Consider the following 14,127-nt stretch of genomic DNA (forward strand, 5'->3'; position numbering starts at 1 on the left):
GCATGAATAGTTTTTATTGATGAAAATATTATTCCATCCAGCCCATTCTCCAATTAACACACAAATAAACACTGATTATTAACATACAGTGGGGAGAACAAGTATTTGATACACTGCCGATTTTGCAGGTTTACCTACTTACAAAGCATGTAGAGGTCTGTAATTTTTATCATAGGTACACTTCAACTGTGAGAGACGGAATCTAAAACAAAAATCCAGAAAATCACATTGTATGATTTTTAAGTAATTAATTTGCATTTTATTGCATGACATAAGTATTTGATACATCAGAAAAGCAGAACTTAATATTTGGTACAGAAACATTTGTTTGCAATTACAGAGATCATACGTTTCCTGTAGGTCTTGACCAGGTTTGCACACACTGCTGCAGGGATTTTGGCCCACTCCTCCATACAGACCTTCTCCAGATCCTTCAGGTTTCAGGGCTGTCGCTGGGCAATACGGACTTTCAGCTCCCTCCAAAGATTTTCTATTGGGTTCAGGTCTGGAGACTGGCTAGGCCACTCCGGGACCTTGAAATGCTTCTTACGGAGCCACTCCTTAGTTGCCCTGGCTGTGTGTTTCAGGTCGTTGTCATGCTGGAAGACCCAGCCACGACCCATCTTCAATGCTTTTACTGAGGGAAGGAGGTTGTTGGCCAAGATCTCGCGATACATGGCCCAATCCATCCTCCCCTCAATACGGTGCAGTCGTCCTGTCCCCTTTGCAGAAAAGCATTCCCAAATAATGATGTTTCCACCTCCATTCTTCACGGTTGGGATGGTGTTCTTGGGGTTGTACTCATCCTTCTTCTTCCTCCAAACGCGGCGAGTGGAGTTTAGACCAAAAAGCTCTATTTTTGTCTCATCAGACCACATGACCTTCTCCCATTCCTCCTCTGGATCATCTAGATGGTCATTGGCAAACTTCAGACGGGCCTGGACATGCGCTGGCTTGAGAAGGGGGACCTTGCGTGCGCTGCAGGATTTTAATCCATGATGGCGTAGTGTGTTACTAATGGTTTTCTTTGAGACTGTGGTCCCAGCTCTCTTCAGGTCATTGACCAGGTCCTGCCGTGTAGTTCTGGGCTGATCCCTCACCTTCCTCATGATCATTGATGCCCCACGAGGTGAGATTTTGCATGGAGCCCCAGACCGAGGGTGATTGACCGTCATCTTGAACTTCTTCCATTTTCCAATAATTGCGCCAACAGTTGTTGCCTTCTCACCAAGCTGCTTGCCTATTGTCCTGTAGCCCATCCCAGCCTTGTGCAGGTCTACAAATTTATCCCTGATGTCCTTACACAGCTCTCTGGTCTTGGCCATTGTGGAGAGGTTGGAGTCTGTTTGATTGAGTGTGTGGACAGGTGTCTTTTATACAGGTAACGTGTTCAAACAGGTGCAGTTAATACAGGTAATGAGTGGAGAACAGGAGGGCTTCTTAAAGAAAAACTAACAGGTCTGTGAGAGCCGGAATTCTTACTGGTTGGTAGGTGATCAAATACTTATGTCATGCAAGAAAATGCAAATTAATTACTTAAAAATCATACAATGTGATTTTCTGGAGTTTTTGTTTTAGATTCCGTCTCTCACAGTTGAAGTGTACCTATGATAAAAAATTACAGACCTCTACATGCTTTGTAAGTAGGAAAACCTGCAAAATCGGCAGTGTATCAAATCCTTGTTCTCCCCACTGTATAGGTGAGGAGCTAATCTCAGAGTTGAAGAAAAAAGCAGATGGCTTCGATCTTTTTTCTATAGCACTGGATGAGAGTACTGACATCAGAGACACCGCTCAACTTTACATTTTTGTCAGAGGATTAAATGAGAACTTTGAAATAACAGAGGAACTTCTTGCGATGGAATTGATATTTTTTCACTGTATTATTCATCAGGAAGTCCTGTGTAAAAGTATGTTAAAGCTGGAAAATGTTGTCAAAGTGGTTGTAAAACGTGTCAACATTATACGGGCTAGGGGGCTTAACCATCGTCAGTTCATTCAGCTGCTCAATGACACAGAGGCAGAGCAACAGGACTTGTTGTACCATTCAAATGTGCGCTGGCTAAGCCTGGGAAAAGTATTTTGTTGTGTGTGGGAACTGAGAGGGGAGATACAGTAGCTTGCGAAAGTATTCACCCCCCTTGGCATTTTTCCTATTTTGTTGCCTTACAACCTGGAATTAAAATTGATTTTTGGGGGGTTTGTATCATTTCATTTACACAACATGCCTACCACTTTGAAGATAAAAAATATTTTTTCTTGTGAAACAAACAAGAAATAGGACAAAAATACAGAAAACTTGAGCCACCATTTGCAGCAATTACAGCTGCAAGTCTCTTGGGGTATTTTCTCTATAAGCTTGGCACATCTAGCCACTGGGATTCTTGACCATTCTTCAAGGCAAAACTGCTCCAGCTCCTTCAAGTTGGATGGGTTCCGCTTGTGTACAGCAGTCTTTAAGTCATACCACAGATTCTCAATTGGATTGAGGTCTGGGCTTTGACTAGGTCATTCCAAGACATTTAAATGTTTACCCTTAAACCACTCAAGTGTTGCTTTAGCAGTATGCTTAGGGTCATTGTCCTGCTGGAAGGTGAACCTCCGTCCCAGTCTCAAATCTCTGGAAGACTGAATTTCCCTGTATTTAGCACCATCCATCATTCCTTCAATTCTGACCAGTTTCCCAGTCCCTGCCGATGAAAAACATGGTGTTCTCGGGGTGATGAGAGGTGTTGGCTTTGCGCCAGACATAGCGTTTTCCTTGATGGCCAAAAAGCTCAATATTAGTCTCATCTGACCAGAGTACCTTCTTCCATATGTATGGATTTTGGCGTGTTTGCTTATTTTTTTCTTTAAGCAATGGCTTTTTTTCTGGCCACTCTTCCGTAAAGCCCAGCTCTGTGGAGTGTACGGCTTAAAGTGGTCCTATGGACAGATACTCCAATCTCCGCTGTGGAGCTTTGCAGCTCCTTCAGGGTTATCTTTGGTCTCTTTGTTGCCTCTTTGATTAATGCCCTCCTTGCCTGGTCCGTGTGTTTTGGTGGGCGGCTCTCTCTTGGCAGGTTTGTTGTGGTGCCATATTCTTTCCATTTTTTAATAATGGATTTAATGGTGCTCCGTGGGATGTTCAAAGTTTTGGATCTTTTTTTATAACCCAACCCTGATCTGTACTTCTCCACAACCTTGTCCCTGATCTGTTTGGAGAGCTCCTTGGTGTTCATGGTGCCGCTTGCTTGGTGGTGCCCCTTGCTTAGTGGTATTGCAGACTCTGGGGCCTTTCAGAACAGGTGTATATATACTGAGATCATGTGACAGATCATGTGACACTTAGATTGCACACAGGTGGACTTTATTTAACTAATTATGTGACTTCTGAAGTTAATTGGTTGCACCAGATCTTATTTAGGGGCTTCATAGCAAAGGGGGTGAATACATATGCACACACCACTTTTCCGTTATTAATTTTTTAGAATTTTTTGAAGCAAGTTATTTTTTTCATTTCACTTCACCAATTTGGACTATTTTGTGTATGTCCATTAATTGAAATCCAAATAAAATCCATTTAAATTACAGGTTGTAATGCAACAAAATAGGAAAAACGGCAAGGGGGATGAATACTTTTGCAAGGCACTGTAGGGTATGTTCCTTGATACGGTTGGTAAAGCTGACGACTTCTCTGAGTTCAAAGACACAGACTGGCTGGGCGACTTTGCTTTCAGTGTGGACATTGGGGCATCTGAACGATCTAAATGTGAAACTGCAGGGAAATTGTGTTTTTGTGCATGAACTGTATTCCAATGTGAAAGCCTTCAAGGCCAAACTTATGTTGTTCTCCAGACAAATGAGCAGCCGGTCTCTCACTCATTTTCCGACTGGCCGCACTGAACGCGCCCACATCGCAGTGCCGCACTGAGACATACAGTAGCACTTTGATCGACCTGCATGCTGAGTTTTCCAGTCACTTCTCAGACTTCACCAAGATAGAGACTGAGCTGGAGCTTGTATCGTGCCCCATGTCTTTTGACAGTGAGAAAGCACCTCCAGACACACAATTGGAGCTCAACAACATCCAATGTGACAGTGCTTTGAAGGAGAAGTACAAAACAGCAACAATAGACCAATTCTATGGCTCACTAAATGAAACAAAGTTTCCAAACATTAAAAACACGCCCAAAGGATGCTTGTTTTATTCGGGTCCACATATGTGTGTGAACAAACGTTCTCAGTCATGAATGACAACAAATCCCGTCACAGGTCAAATTTAACAAATGACCACTTGCCAGCTGTTCTGAGAATCTCTACATCAAAGATGACACCAGACTTTGATGCCCTTGCTTAGAGAGGTGACCAGATCCATTGTTCACATTAAGACTTTAATAACCATGACTGGGGTAGGCAAGGATTATGCTTTTTCATGGTGATGGTCATGCAGTGAGAATTATCCAGCAATGCACTTGGATACAGGTAATAACTAATCAGTCAGATTTGGACTGAGGTGATTGGATAACTGTAAATATGGCTCACAATGGAGATGAGAATTGTTCCTTAATATGCTTTCAAAAACAGACCACTCCAAATGAAACGGATGCTCTTACCATATGTTTCAATTACATTTTAGAACAGTTTTTTTTTTTTTTTTTTTTTACACATCTGCTGTTACATTTTGCATGTCTCCTGTCATATTATATATCTATTTTTACGTTTGCATATTGTGACTGTAAGTTTGATTGTCCTTTACAAGGGTAGAGATGCAGGATCTGTGTGTGTGTTCGACTGTGTCTGTGATGTTGTAAATTATATAAATTATGTGAAGATTTTGTGAAAAATGTGTTCACAAAAAACAGGGGTAGACTTGTTCTGCAAGCATATGTACACCGACAGTACACTAGTAGTTGCGTTTCAATGTGAAAATGAATAAAGGCTTCACATGTTTTGTCACGCATATAGTATGTGGCCCTTCACTTGGTTTCAAAAACTCAATGTGGCCCTTGAGCCAAAAGGTTTGCCTACCCCTGGTCTAGACAGTGCTAGATAGTAAAATGGGACCAAATTCTTTCACCAAAGCTATCCGGTCTACATACGTGACCTCCTAGTGATAACTTCCAGAAAGGGCGTCTTCAAACAGGGCCCTGTTGGAGTCATCTTCTTGTTGGGGGATGGACATCAGGAGTCAGACTGGAGTCACCTGTCCAGATGGCCTACCCCTCCTCACACACCCTACTGACAACTGACCATAGGACGGGTCAGCGCCAGATGCGACAGGTGTTGTCCTTGCTGCCTGCAGCAGAGAGAAGACAGGAACAGGTGGTTGAAAAGGAGGCAGAAGCTCACCTCACCCAGCTGTGGCCTGTTCATTTTAACCTTGATAAAGTGTTTGTGGGTGGAGAAAAAATAATGCTTGTTTGGCTGTGAAGAGGTTGCAGTGGCGTCTTTGCATTTTAACTAGGTATGATTATGTAGAGGGCAGGGTTGGGCTCAATTCCATTTCAGGCAATTCAGAAACTAAACTGAAATTCCAATTCCAATTTTTCTCAATGCTGAATTGAAATGGAATTGACCCCAGCCCTGACAGAGGGTACATATTACCTGTGATGATGGCGTCACCCTCGTAGTTGGCGGAGGAGAAGATCTCGTCCATGTGTCCCTCCAGGACCTGCAGACAGATGACAGACTGGACATCCCACAGGCGAGCCATCTTGTCAATGCTGGCCGTCAGAACTCTACTGCCCTGAGGGTTAAAACAAATCTGCAAGGGAGAAGAAGGGGAGGTTGAAATTGACATAAGGGTGTGTGTGTGTTATGAGAGTGAAAATGAGTGATGGAGTGAATGGCTGGATGGAGTGTGCACTGATGAGGGAGTGTGCAAGAGGAGATAGGAACCACCAAATGAGAATAGAGCATGGGGAACTTTCAGCACGTCAGCACTATATTCTTAAATGGCTATTAACTGTAAATGGAGCTCTGTTAAATGGCCAGGCATTTCCTATGGTGGAATGGTTCTAATGGAACAGATAGACTTCAGAGAGATCGACAAGCACACACAGTGAGGTTAAGAAATAAACATGGGGCTAGGAGGGTTAAATTATGCTGGCTCTGCATTGTCATAAAAGTAAAGTGTTTTTATAAAAAGTATCACGCTGCAGGGTGATGAGTGTTTAAGGATGAGCAGCCCTCAGACAGGAAATGGAAATAGAACTCTGGGAGAGGGTGACACTGACAGCACAGAGGAGAGCGAGAAAAAAGGAATGAGCTAAAAGAGGAGAGAGAGAGAGGACACTGAGGAGAGAGAGAAGGGGGGAGCAAAGATAAGAGGGAGCACATGTAACAGTGTTGCTTCCGTCCCTCTCCTCGCCCCTACCTGGGCTTGAACCAGGAACCCTCTGCACACATCGACAACAGTCACCCTCGAAGCACCGTTACCCGTCGCTCCACAAAAGCTGCGGCCCTTGCAGAGCAAGGGAAACAACTACTTCAAGGTCTCAGAGCGAGTGACATCACCGATTGAAACGCTACTAGCGCGCACCGCTAACTAGCTAGCCATTTCACACCGGTTACACATAGAGGAGAGAGAGAAGGAGAGCACAGAGGTGTAGAATTTTGAGAAAAGAGGATACGAGAGAAGAGAGAAGAGAGTAGTGAAAAGAGAGAGGAAAAAGAGAAGAGAAAGAGAAGGATGAGGCAGAAGAAGATGGAGTAACTGAATGGTATCTGTTGAGATGATTACATTCCATATCAATTACTCTTTTACATTCTTTCCTGCATATTTTATCAACAAAACAATTAATGTATGTTTTTAGCAGTATTTGGTTCTATTAAATTAATTCTAAAGACATTATTTTAATGGCCCAGTGCAGTAAAAAAAAACGTATATATTTCCACACTATAAGGTTGGAAGAATACTGTGAAATTGTGAAAATTATGATAATGCCCTAATAGTGTAAGAGCTGTTTGAAAAGACCAGCTGAGATTTCAGCCTGTTTTGGTGGGATGGAGTTTTGGCCTGCCTGGTGACATCACCAGACAGTCAATTAGTTAATAGACCAATAAGAAAGAGAGTTCCGAACCTCTGTAAATAACAGCTAGTTTTCAGTTTTCTTCTCCCCAATCAGACCACTCCCAGTCAGTCCTAGCAAAACTCTTACTTGAGAAATTGCTCTTTGCTAAGAATTTCTTACCATTTTAATTGAAAACAATCACAGTAAGGTACTTAATTGTTACCCAGAAATGATTTGATATTGGGATAAAAACGGTTGCATTGGACCTTTAAGAAAAAATCAGCTTCTGCCGTTTCAATCTGGTCCCTCATAATGAGAGGAAGAAAGCAACAACGAAGAGTGGGGGAGAGGGAGATGGAGGGACGAAAGTGGAAATTAGAATGAAAGTAAAAACAGGGACCGACAGAGTCAGAAATAGTGGGAGAGAGTGAAGAAAAACGAGATTTAAGAGGCGGAGGGAGGGGAGATAGAGGTGTCCTGTTTGAGGGAGATTAGTGTCATAATCCTGTGAAATCATCCTCTTTACTGCCTATTACTGAGGCTGGGCCCTGATGGCTTTCAGTAAACAGACACTAGACAGGCAGGCCAATGAGGCAACCAGGGGGGAATTGCAACCCGAGTAAAGTGCGCTTAAATGGGCCCTGATGGCTTTCAGTAAACAGACACTAGACAGGCAGGCCAATGAGGCAACCAGGGGGGAATTGCAACCCGAGTAAAGTGCGCTTAAATGGAACATAATTCCCTTTTTATGCACTTTTCTCTCTAAGCGTATTCTGACCTTGAATTTAAGCATGAGAATAACATGTTATTCACCCCCTATTCGTTAGGGCTGGAGATTTTAAAAAACGAATGTGGCGGAGGTGTCTACAGACACGCCGTATTCTGACCTCGACTCCCTCATAATTCCACCACCTTTACACGCGATGAAATGATGAATCAGGTCGAGCAACCTATCGTTTTTTAAGATATATTTTAACTTATGATCGTTGGAGCCAAATGTAAAACCAGTCATACGGCAGCAAACTAAAGCATATCAATATATCAGCAGGTAGCCTAGCGGTTAAGAGCGTTGGGCCAGTAACCGAACGGTTGCTGGTTCAATTCCTCTAGGTGACAAATCTGTCGATGTGTCTTTGAGCAAGGCACTATCACTAATTATTCCTGTAAATCGCTTTGGATAAGCGTGTCTGCTAAATGACAAAAATTTATATTAACTTTTCCACAGTGAAGTTTATGAAATGCTGGCCATATAACTTGGTATGAAATTTGGAGACTTTATGATTTCTAGTATATTTTAATTATATGCCCGGACTTCTCTCTGTATTTTTTTAACCATTTGTTTTGTTAAATATTAGACACTATTGGTAGCCACCGTCAGCTATACCCACATACACTGACTTTAGTGTTAGTTTCCTTACATTTTGCATTATTCCATTACGTTGTTAGTTGATCTTTCTTTCGTCTGTCACGTTCGTATGGTTGTTCCTGAGGATCGCTAACAATAGTAGATTACAGTATATTGGGCAAACGGATTACAAATTGTGCAATAATTTGGGACATGTAGACTATTTGAATCATTATGGAACGCAGACCATATGTAGCAGTTTAAACCTTCACAATGACTGGACTGTTGTCATCACAGTTCCATGATAAGTGAGGATTATTAGGGTAGATTTATAGATTTACAGATTATTTTTCAGGATGAATCAAACAACTGTATTTTTGATTCGCCAATATATTTAGTGCATAAAGGCTCTCCAAAGCTTTTTTTTATTATTATTCATAAATACTTTCCTAACCCTTAAAAATATACAAGATCAGAGTATTTTTAAATCTACCAACTGTTGCTGAAAAGCTTTTTTTCTTTTTTCTTTCATTGATCCCTAATATTCTGAACCATTCTCTTCATATATTCTAGTGAGCATGTCAATACAATTGTAGTTAAAGGTACAAAGGGATGGATTTAGATAAATGTACTGAAAAACCTATTGAATTAAAACTCCATGAGGAAAATGGTTGGCCAACAAGTGGAAGGGTTTTCAGCAGTTTAATAAATGTTAACCACGCATGCAAAGCCCATTATGCATCTGCATAAGATAAGTCTGAATATCAACTATTGAGAAGTGCATAGGAAAGGTGTCTGTTGGAAAGGTGTACATTTCCTAAGTCTGAATCGGGACCCCTAGTGGCTGTGGCTCCGAGCAACAAACACGCACACATACACACACAATATGCAGGCACGTATACCCACACTAACAAAGATGCACACACACACACACACACATACACTGGCAGAACTGTCAAATGGCAGAGCCTGATAAGATCACACAAACATTTAGGTCACAGCTGGGTCACCTACAACACAGGCCCAGGTCACATGTAGCTATATACAGTGGTGGTTAATACAGTTACACAGTGAGCAGGGACAGACTGTGTCATGGTGTTTGGTTAATAAAACAACCAAGGTGTGACATTACAGGGAACTGAAACAAGAGCAAATGAAAAGTGGCAATCAAATTAGACTACAGGGGGAAGGGGGAATCACAGTAACTAGGCAGAAAAACTCAGGGAGTGCTTTGAATCAGTGCATAGGTAGACCAGGAATCAGCCTATAGGTAGACCAGGAAGACAAGCCCGGATGTTTCTGGAACGCTCTGGCCTGAGGTGGGGACACCTTCAGGGTCACGTCTCTCTATGTCATCGTCAAGACTTGGTTGACCTAGAAACTGACACAAGAATCAGTAACAAGAGGTAGAAACATCCCCCCGGCAAACGGACTGCCGTCCTCATCCCTCCTGTCTAGTCCTGTACCCTGATGGATGCTCCGAGGCAGACAAAGAGACAGAGAGAGAGGGGCCATTTTGGGTCCTGTTTGAACCATTACCTGTCTCAGTGACTCACCTTGGAGATCTCTCCCTCGTGGCCCTCCAGTCTGGAGATGCACTGGTAGCTGGCAGCACTGTACACTCTCGCTGTGCCTAAGAGGCAGGGGGAAATATTGATTTCTCAAATCATCTGGTGTTATTGTTTGAGCGAAGATGAAGTTGAACCTTAAAATAAAATGAATTAAATAGAGCTGGCCTGGTTAGTCATATACCAAAGTTGCAGGAACTGTTCTGGAAAGGACAATGTGCAAAATTAATATTTGAGCCACCACAGTACGATTTGGGTTGGCATGATAGTGTGAAATGGGGGTGGCTGGCCTGGGTACAGTACGGATATAGTTGTTCAGCGCCTGGGACATTGTTCAATCCAGGAACATTGTATTGACAGTCATGGAAACAGCAGAGAGAGGTACCCACATAATTAAATAGAACATCATTAGTATGATATATTGTATACTGTATCCCTGTGGTCGTACCGTGAGCTCAAGGCGGTGGCTATGAGTTGACCGGTGTAGTCGAAACACACATCCAGCACCTCTTCTTCATGGCCTGCTAGCGTGGCCATACACTTCTCACTCGCTGCCTCCCACACCTGGGGAAGCATAGACACACACATTCCGGTACACACACTAGGACACAAACACACGTGCACATACATAAGCACACACGTGCACATGCACACTCACAAACACACACAGACACACAGTCACACGCACACGTACAAACACAGACAATGGCAAAACGTAAAATGTTAATTAATCTATTTTTAAAAGCCATTTACAAAAACAACCAGCTTGGTTAGTGCTCTAACAACACAATGGTTGTGTTTTCCCCTCTTCACAATCTTCTCTTCAGGAATGCAGCCACGTGAATAATTCACACAACTACCCAGCGAGCGTGACTCATCTTGGAATAATTAAAGCATTACATTTTCCTTTTTAAATGATGCAGAGCTTAAAAGAGATAGGTCTCTACCAGAGGGAGAGAAAGAGAGAGAGAGATGATGTGAGAGAGATGATAGGAGATGTAACATGATGTGAAATGGGATGTAAGAGAGGATGTGAGAGCTCACCCTACAGCTTTTGTCCATGAGCCGGTGATGATAAGGGAGCAGTCCCAGTTAAACTGAACACTGCTGATCTCCCCTCTGTGACCTATCAGTGTGTGGACACGCCTGGTAGAATGAGAGGAGGGCGTTAATTATGGTTAGACTCGAACACAAACACACACACACACACACACACACACACACACACATGGATGGACACGCAAACACACACACACACACACACACAAACACTTGGGCTCTCACCTCCCAGATGGAACATCCCACAGAGAAACAGTGTGGTCAAAGGAGCCAGTGACTAGCTGGTCACCCACTGTGTTAAACGACAAGGAGATTACCTCTGCTGAGTGGCCTGAGAGAGGAAGGAGAGAGAGAGGGAGGAGAGAAAGGGGGGAGGGAGAGAAGGAGGGAGGGAAAGGGTGGGGAAGAGAGAGGGAGAGAGAAAGAGAGAGTGAACGAAAAACGAACATGAACGAGAGGAGAGAATTCGATTCGTTACACTTGCAGAGTTCACAAAAGTACAGTCAAATAAATGAGCTATTCTTTCTCCTTTGAAAAAGCTAAATTGCATAATTTCATCCAATTCAGTTTAAGGAACACATTTGTATTTTTGTGCTCGAGTCACTATATTCACCAGCATGACTAATGTAGGAATAATTGAAGAAGAAGGGGTAGAGTAGGGGTAGAGAGGAGGGGTAGAGAGGAGCACACAGAATTCCCTCTCTGGAACACACAGCCACACAGTGTGCCCACATGCAGGAGGAAACTGCTGCCTGTCCTGTAGTTGAGCATGTAGATAGATTACCTTATGAATGTATTACAGTCACATCTGCATACACACATATGACGGGAGGATAGAACACACAGTAAGCAGGGTGACTGCTGGACCAGCACATCATGAATAATCATATAAAAAAATGAATGGATGAATGCATATAAATGACTGAATTAAGTAATTAATGAATGGATGTGGACTTGGATGGTTGTGAGAGTGTGGAGATGAGAGGAAAGGAGAGAAGGGAGAGAAAGAGAGTGAGATGAGAAAGAGAGAGAGAGCTAATTTACTGTTAGTGTAGCCACCTCCTCTCCAGTCTGGACGTCCCATAGCTTGGCAGTAGTGTCCATGCTCCCCGTGGCCACCAAGGTACTTTGAGGGTTAAACGCCAAACACACCTGGTCGGCACAGTGTTAGCTGCCATTCACATAGAAAATCTGATTCAAAACTCACTGCAATCCTATTTATACTGAAAGACAAGTCCAATCTCTCAGAAAGTTCCATCTCTAGATTAGAAAGTCCCTCGTACTATTTCCGCAGTGTGTCCTTGGAAGGTGTGGAAACATTTGCCCATCTCTGCACTCCACAGCCTGCAGGTCTTATCAAAAGACCCAGTGGCAATCTTGTCCCTGGATTAAAGAGGAGAAATAAAGGTAAGATTTTAGATAGGAAAAATGCTTTCTTTTAACCACCAACTCTTTCCCTTGGCCTTAAGTGTAAGACAACGGAGGAACATAGGATAAGCATAAGGCTCTCTGGGACTTAAGTCTCAGAGTCGGAGTACTGATCTAGGATCAGTTTAGCCTTTTAGATAATAATGAATCAGATTATATGGACAGGGGGGTCCCAGATCCAGATCACCACTTCTACTCTGAGACGCTTTATGAATACAGGTCCTGGTGTTTTTAAACCTGGGAAAGAGTGACAGGAAGGTGGTTCCCCATAGGGGTTGTTGAAGGCAATGGCGTACACCACGTTCCTGTGGCCCTCCAGTGTGTGCAGCTCCTCGACTGATGCCGTGTCCCATATCTTACATGTCCTGTCATAGCTCCCAGTTATAAAACTGCAGAGAGAGAGGGAGAGGTGGAGGTGGAAAGAGAGAGACAGAGAGAGAGGGAGATATAGAGAGAGGGGGAGAGAGGGAGAAACAGAGAAAGAGACAGAAAGAGAGAGAAAAGGAGACAGAGAGTGTAAAAAGAGAGATCGGTTTACCTCTACTGCACCCCGGAAAGACAAGTGCCTGGGGTTCTCTGCACATTTCCATGCAGTGCAGATAAACTTACCTCGACCCTGATTTATTGAAGACAACATTCGTCAGTGGCAATATGTGTGCCTTCAGCGCCTGCAAGGGAGAAGGGAGGAGGATTTTATTTTTTTACTCTGAGGCGGTTTACTTGACAGCATTAATTAAATTTACATCTATACGTTTGACCGTGTAATAGCCATACATAATACATCTGGCTTTGATGTGCTGAATTATATAATTCCCACCCCCTGCTGCCATCTAGGGTTCAAATGAGGAATTACAGGATGGCTGTACTGTTTACACAAGGCACTGGCAGTGTGGTCATGCCTGTTAATTGCTGTCTATTGCTGCATCCCAATTATTCACCCTTTTCCCAGTGTATTGCACACAAGGGTGGACAATCGGGAGGCAGACAATGACATTATCATTAAAAAGAGAGCCTAATGAAAATAAATAGGTAGCTCAGAAAGATGGAAGCTTTATTTGACCTTGAAGAGGTAGAACCTGCGTTGTCCTGCTGACCCAGTTTCTCCTGCAGTCTGAGGATCAAGAGTTTGACTCGGTCGATGCATGATGCTGTGATCAGTGGCTCCGATTTCCTGATCTCTGATATTAACTCCTTGATGTCTGTCCTGTATGGATAGAGACATGTCAGAGTGATGCATCATGGTCATTGAAAAAAGGGGAATAGACATCATACTGTATTGCAGGATCAGTGACGAAGTTGTGAAGAACTAGTGGGTGTGTTTTTCTACCTGTATCTTCATCATCATCATCATACTACACTAGCACTAGTATAATCAATTGCATATGTACAGAGCTGCCAACTCACACGCATTGGCCGTGAGACACACGCATTTGACCCTCTTCTTATATCTCACGCATTGAAAACTACTGCTTTTATTTTTCAAATTAGTCCATTGTATAGTCATCGCGTTAACTTTTCAACTGTGCTCCAAATCGTTTTGAAATCGGAGCATCTGCGCCTGCAATTTAACATCATGAGCAGAACCTCTTTCACAGGGGTGTCAAACGTACGGCCCGCGGGCCGGATCAGGCCCGCCAACGGGTTTAATCCGGCCCGCGAGATGATTTAAAAAAAAATATATATATATATATATTTTTTTTTTTTTGTAGGTATAAAAATGCGCTGCAATTTT

The 14,127-nt window shown here is 43.0% G+C and overlaps 1 pseudogene; it reads right to left on the reverse strand.

Moving 5' to 3' along the window:
* Positions 1 to 3,603: 3,603 nt before the first annotated feature.
* LOC121557228 lies at positions 3,604 to 13,825 on the reverse strand (annotated as a pseudogene).
* Positions 13,826 to 14,127: the final 302 nt, after the last annotated feature.

The sequence above is a fragment of the Coregonus clupeaformis genome, chromosome 5 (assembly GCF_020615455.1).
Source record: "Coregonus clupeaformis isolate EN_2021a chromosome 5, ASM2061545v1, whole genome shotgun sequence".
In the NCBI taxonomy this organism is placed as follows: Eukaryota; Metazoa; Chordata; class Actinopteri; order Salmoniformes; family Salmonidae; genus Coregonus; species Coregonus clupeaformis.